Source organism: Elgaria multicarinata, chromosome 6, assembly GCF_023053635.1.
Source record: "Elgaria multicarinata webbii isolate HBS135686 ecotype San Diego chromosome 6, rElgMul1.1.pri, whole genome shotgun sequence".
Taxonomy (NCBI): Eukaryota; Metazoa; Chordata; class Lepidosauria; order Squamata; family Anguidae; genus Elgaria; species Elgaria multicarinata.
The window spans coordinates 54651149-54657354 of record NC_086176.1 but is presented as its reverse complement, the minus strand read 5'-3'; the positions used below and the strand labels follow the sequence as shown (position 1 = coordinate 54657354).

General features: G+C 41.7%; 1 pseudogene; it reads right to left on the bottom strand.

The window, feature by feature from the left end:
• Positions 1-3180: 3180 nt before the first annotated feature.
• LOC134400271 (epsin-2-like) lies at positions 3181-5584 on the bottom strand (annotated as a pseudogene).
• Between the last annotated feature and the right edge of the window lie 622 nt (positions 5585-6206).

Here is a 6206-nt window from a genome sequence, read left to right as displayed (position 1 = left end):
ATTTGTATATATGGAGAACCTGGTAAAATTTCCTCTTCATCACAACAGTTAAAGCTGCAGGTGCCCTGCCCTCTTTTAAATCTGGTCACTCTAGTATAGCCCCTGCAGCTTTAACTGGTGTGATGAAGAGGGAATTTCATCAGGTTCTCCATATACACAAATAACACCTGCTGAAATTCCCTTTTCTATGCAACTGTTAAGGATACAGGAGCCCTGTCCTCCTTTTCATATGGTCAGCTTACTCTTAGGCAGCAGCTTCTTCCTCCTCCTCCTCCTCCTCCTCCTCCTCCTTCTACAGGAATTAATGGCAGGTCAAGGCCCAAAAGCTTAAATTGACTAACAAAGCTGGGCAGTTGCCTTCAATTAAAGCAGGACTGTTTTCTACAGTCTAATAGGCACTTTATCTCAGGGAGGGTCTTTTGAGAGAAACGTGTCTCCTGAGCTTTTCTGCTACCCTTAGGGTAGCTGCTCGCGAGAATCTTCTCTCAAAAGACATTCTGAGATTAAGTGCTTGTTAGACTGTAGGAAACAGCCATACATTAGCTGAGGCAATTGCTTAGCTTTGTTAGCAAAATTAAGCTTAGGACATAGTATTCATACTCGCTTCAGGTGAGAAGAGATGTTATTTGTTGAATAAAGCTTTGCAGATGAAACAGGAGACATCTTTATTGTTTCACATTGGTAGGAGGGCTTAGAATCATGACAAAAAGGCCCTGTGATTGCCACCTATTAAAAAAAAGTGTGTGTGTGGTGGTGAGAACCACAAGTGATTCCAACAAGTGACTAACACATCTCCATAGCTCTTTGAGGAGCACTTTTCTAAGATCCTTCTTTAGGAGAATACTTACCAGGAACTGAGATGATTGGATTAAAAAACAAAAACAAACAGCAGCTGTAATTGGCTGGACCCAATGTAGTGTTTTGTTTTACTTGGTACCAAGGAAGGAAAACAGAAGGTAATGGGTATTGAAAATTATGCCAAACCCTACAAAGATGAGTTTGAAAAGAGTTTCCTTAATTGGGCTGCTGGTGTTTCATTATTTATTTCATCAATTTATATCACAGTTTTCTTCACATTTCATGGACCCAAGCAGTCAATGCTTACTTTAAAGTTGGTTTTTTTAGGACCAGGAAATAGATTCAATGGCTTTAGTTGTTCTTAGGTATTTTTATTGCCATGAAAGCAAGCAGATTTCTAATATGATAATCGATCATATTATCACTAATATGATCTATTACAATAATTATCATTGAACCATTGTAGGATCACCAGCTGCAGCATGGGATCAGCTTCTCTGTGGTTTCTTCCCATTTTTCTCAGGAAACGTGTACATGAAGAAGCCATGTGAGAAAGGTCATTGGCATGTATTCTTCCAATGCAAATGTTGCTCAGCCAGAAGGGACTACATGGTAAATAAAGGCAGGACCCATATTATTGACTGCACCTGCATGATTCAGAGCACTGGGAAGAAACCACAGGAAAGTGATTGATTTTCACACTGCTACCAGTACCTTGAATTTGCCTGTTATCTACATTGCTAGAGCTGCATTGTATGTAGGGATGCTTGAATCTGTCAATTTTAGTTTTTTAATATTCTCATTTTTCTAATCTTAAATTCAGGTTGTGTCAAATTTTGAGAGTTTTTCCAGTCATCAATTTGGTCCGTTCTGAACATATATAATTTTAAAAATTTAATACAGGCATTTGTATTCATTATTTAACTAATATACAACTTTTTGCAAGTAATAATGCTTTTTTCAATATTACTTTCACTGATAAGCATTTTGGTATGCATAGTTTATTAGCAAACTCCATTGCAAAATTTGAAGTAGTGCAAATTTTTGAAAGATAATTACGTAAATTCAGATTAAAATGCGAATTTTATTAATATCTCCTCCATCCCTAAATGTCTGCAAGGTCTCTTGTGGCAGTTTGTCATATCTTTCTCAGAGTCTTCTTATAATCCCAGTTTAGCATTAAAACTGTAGGGCACACAGCTTAAACAGCTGAAAGATCTGGGAATTTCTGTTCTTGAATGTGGTTAGGATAGTTTGGGAAGCATACATCTTATTTTTCACTGATACAGTCTGAGAGGTTGGAAAAACCCCAAACAAGGTTCTCTGGAGCAGAAGGTTTTTTTTTTCCTGCAGAGGAGTCATAGAAAAAAGGCCACAATGATAACATTAAATGGCATGATGATTAATGTCAGTGAACTACAAAAAGGACAGTAGGAAGGTCTTTTAATAGGGGAAAAGAAGAAACAGGCGTAAAGTTTGGCAAGGCTGCAGAGGTGAAAGTTGAGTCCTTCAAAAGTATACATCTGATGTAAGAAATAAAGGGCCTTTTGAAAGGGAAAGCTAAATAGCTTCTTGAGCAATGAGAAGGGAAGCATGGTTTAACAACAGAGGTGTGTGTGTGTGTGTAGGGTGTAAGGTGTGTGATAAGATGAGGGCAGATAGAAACTTGTAATTGTCAAGGTGAGTCAAATATTTTGTTATTATGATCCACCTTCACTTTATGAATCATATAGAATTTGAAGGACGATCATCATGGTGAACTTTAGAGTCCCAGATATAACTGTGTTTTAATATTGCTGAGATTCTGTAGATATGATAGTTATGGTTTCTATTGTACCGAAAAGGGCATTTTCTTCCGTTATAAGCTGGATTCAACGCTGTTCCACTGTTTCCCTCCTTCCCCTCCCCCCACCATTTTCGTTTTTAACTTGCATTGCAAGTCAAATAAAAACAAAATACATGCACAATAATTTCTAAATGAAGTCACTCCAAGATGAGCATAGAGCAAAACACTCCTGAACACAAGCGTAGCATGCCAGCCAATCAGACAGAAGTCCTTGACAAGTCCTTGTAATTGTAGAAATTCAACACTGCATACAGAACAGCACACTTGTAGGATTCCACAACTGGAGGAGAGTTTGCTTCCCCTTTTGACAAGCTTGATTCCAACCCTTCTCACCCAACCCCAGAAAAAAAGGTACAGTTTTGGGCTACAATTTCATAAGGATGGATGGATGGATGGATGGATGGATGGATGGATGGATGGATGGATGGATAGATAGATAGATAGATAGATAGATAGATAGATAGATAGATAGATAGATAGATAGATAGATAACTTCTGGGCACCCCAAATCCCCCCTTCTCCTTCTTCCTCTTCTTCAATTTATAAGGACTAAGGGTGAACCTACAGCGTAGATGTGTATATGCTTATGTGCAAATGCATTCACTAGCACTCTTGAGTCTCAGATCTATTTTTTACGAGCATGGAATTCTAACAGATGTGACTCGCAGCCACTTCAGGGTCCAGTTTACCATCTACAAAATATAGCAAAGAGGGCTATTTAAAATGTCAGGTCCTTCCCGTAATTATTGAAATGATTAACAAACAAACAAACAAACAAATGGGGAAGGGAAGAGCAAGAAGAAACCTAACTTTGGTGACCAAGTCTGATCATTTTATGCAATGCTCCTACAAGTCAATAGTGAGAAGTACCATCTGCAACAAAGGCTAGGTTTAGATTAAATGGTGAGTAGTGAGAGGATTCTTCAAAGAACACAACTGTAAACCGCACATCTAGCTCCACAAGTCCCTTGTGCACATGGTTCAGCCCAAGACAGCCTCAGAAATTTTGCTCAGTCCTGCAAACCTTTCACCAAGTTCGCTTCCCTACAACAGGCATTCTAGGAGGAAAGGATTAGTCATGTTTGCAGGCAGGGAGGCTGATGGGGCAATTGCAGTACTGTGGAGTGGCTGCGCCATTGACCCCACAATGTTCATGTTCATCCCCTTGCCCATTCTGGTAAGAGATGCCATAATGCCCATGGCTGGCATGGGGGCCATGGCCATGGCCACCGGCACCACAGAAGGCAGAGGTACTGGCTCCACAATGACAGCTGGCACAGTGTTGAAGGATGCGCTGCTTCCCATGACAGGACTCGACCACATCTGATTAAGAGTGAGGGGCTGATTCACCTGGAAGGGGTTGATCGGAGCAGCAGCAGCGATTCCTTGAGCCAAGAAAGGATTCAGCGAAGGTGCTGGTTGAGGTGGCTTACATACCAATGAATCCAGGTTCAACAGAGCCCAAGAAAGACTCAGGAGTTTTCCGAACCACACTCTGTTTACTCGAGGTCGAGTTTGCAGGCTGACATTCAAAGAGGTCGGAGCTGGTCGTACCACTGTTCTGGGCTGACAAAGTGGAACCCGAATCCGCTTGGTATCCTTCTTTAGAGTGATGCTGGATATAGACACGGATTAATTGTCTCTTGATTTTTAGATGTTCGAAGGCTGTCAAATTCAGAAAAGTCATCTTTAATTGTTCCATTCAAATCGCTGAAGAGGTCAAAAGACTTACTACCAGAAGTAGAAATAGGCTTGTTTGCTGGCGCTGATCCCCAAGGGTCAATGGAAGCATTTGTTGCCACAGGGGGTGGCTGAGAGGAAGCCAAGGGGTCCACATTCTTTGGGAGGGGCTGGGCACCAGATGATGATGCTGACATACCACACAGATAGACAGGGGCTGCTGGTTTGGCACCAAATGATTGCCACAGATTCAAAGAGTAATGACTGCAGGTCCCCCCCCAAGGATCTGTTTTGTTTGCTGCAGCTGGTAGCCCCCACAGCTCTCCTTTCGGGGGAGGCGGCACTGAGGTGGGCAGGGCATCTGAGCACACAGAGTGGTGTGCTCCTTCCTTTTGGGAATTTTGACAGTATCTCTGTGGCTTTCCTCCAAAGCCATCTGCAATCTTAAATCATCACCACAACGAAGGCTCTCTTCCTGTCCTGCAACTTCTCTGCTCATTGCCAGGGCTAATTGCAGTTGCAGCTCTTCCTCCCCACTTGTCTGAGGTTGTGCCTGCTCCAGCTCTGAAGACACTCGAGGTGATGTAGACCCGTGGTAAGATGCTGGAGAGCCCCCGGACTTGCTGTACTCTTGCTCAGAGTAGCTGGTGGACAGGTTAGACTAGCTGGAACCTCTGCCAAAGGTGATCTGATTACTACTTATCCCAGTAGCCACCTGTGCCCTGAGTTCTTTGGTCTTCAAGGCCTGGATCCTCTCTGCCTTGAGCCATTCATCATCTTTCAGATGGAACACCAGCTGCTTCTCCCGCACATTGATGCCCTGGTCCTTACCATCCTGGTCAATGTATTGAAAATCCTTCAGAGTCTGGATTGTAAAGATGTTCTCTTTGCATTGCTGCACCATCAGGTAATCCAAAAGAGTTAAAACCTTGTAAACGTGCCTCCAGTTCTTGCCATGGTCATTCAGCCATTTCCAGATCATGCCCATGATTTCAAAGAAGGCCACTACATTGTAAGTCAGATCTGCTATTTCAGTCATTAAGGAGCTGGATGGACCCCAGAGGCCATTTGAGGTTGCCTTCCAGACTTTTATTTCGGCCTCTGAATAATTGTTCACAATGTTTTTCATCTGCTGCCTAATCGATGAAGTTGTCATTTTTATCTTCTCCTAAATAAAGGCAGCTTCCCAAAAAAGCCATTAGAGATTGGTCACAGTTTTTTTCTACTTTGCAAGTCCCTGTGATATGAAGACGCTGTGTACGTGACCAACTTTAAGCAAGTTCTGGTAAAGTCATTTTCCCCCTCATAAAAGGTACCAAAGAGACAGGAAACACTGACCCCCTCGTGCACGTGCCAACGTGCCCCCTCTGCTCTCCTCTCCTCTTCAGTTATAAAAGAAGGGCGGATGATCACATCGATCATTAGTTCATCCAAAGGGACGCCTGTGACCTCTCTCACATTTGAACATTCAATTTGATTGATCTCTGCCATTGTACAGCACAAATATTTGCTTACTGTTGCAATAACAACCACCACTTTTTTTTGGTATGATATCAGAATAATAATGGATGCAGTGATGAAACCCTCAGGTTCCTTGGGAATAAATTTAAAGAACGTTATTCCATAGAGAATTCTTGTCATGGATTTTTATGTTTTACCTATTTTTATGTGCATTTTCAGAGAAATAATGTGTCCAGGACATCTTGTGAGTTGTGAATACTGAAGTGGCCATGAACTAACCTGATAAAAAGTGGGATTTGTTAGGCATTTATTTCTCATGTTGCAGCTCATATTAGACTCAAGCATGGGTAGTACATTTATATTTGTGTAAGCTTCTTTTCTAAATAAATAGGCTTAAAGTTGAGACTACATATCTGAAGCT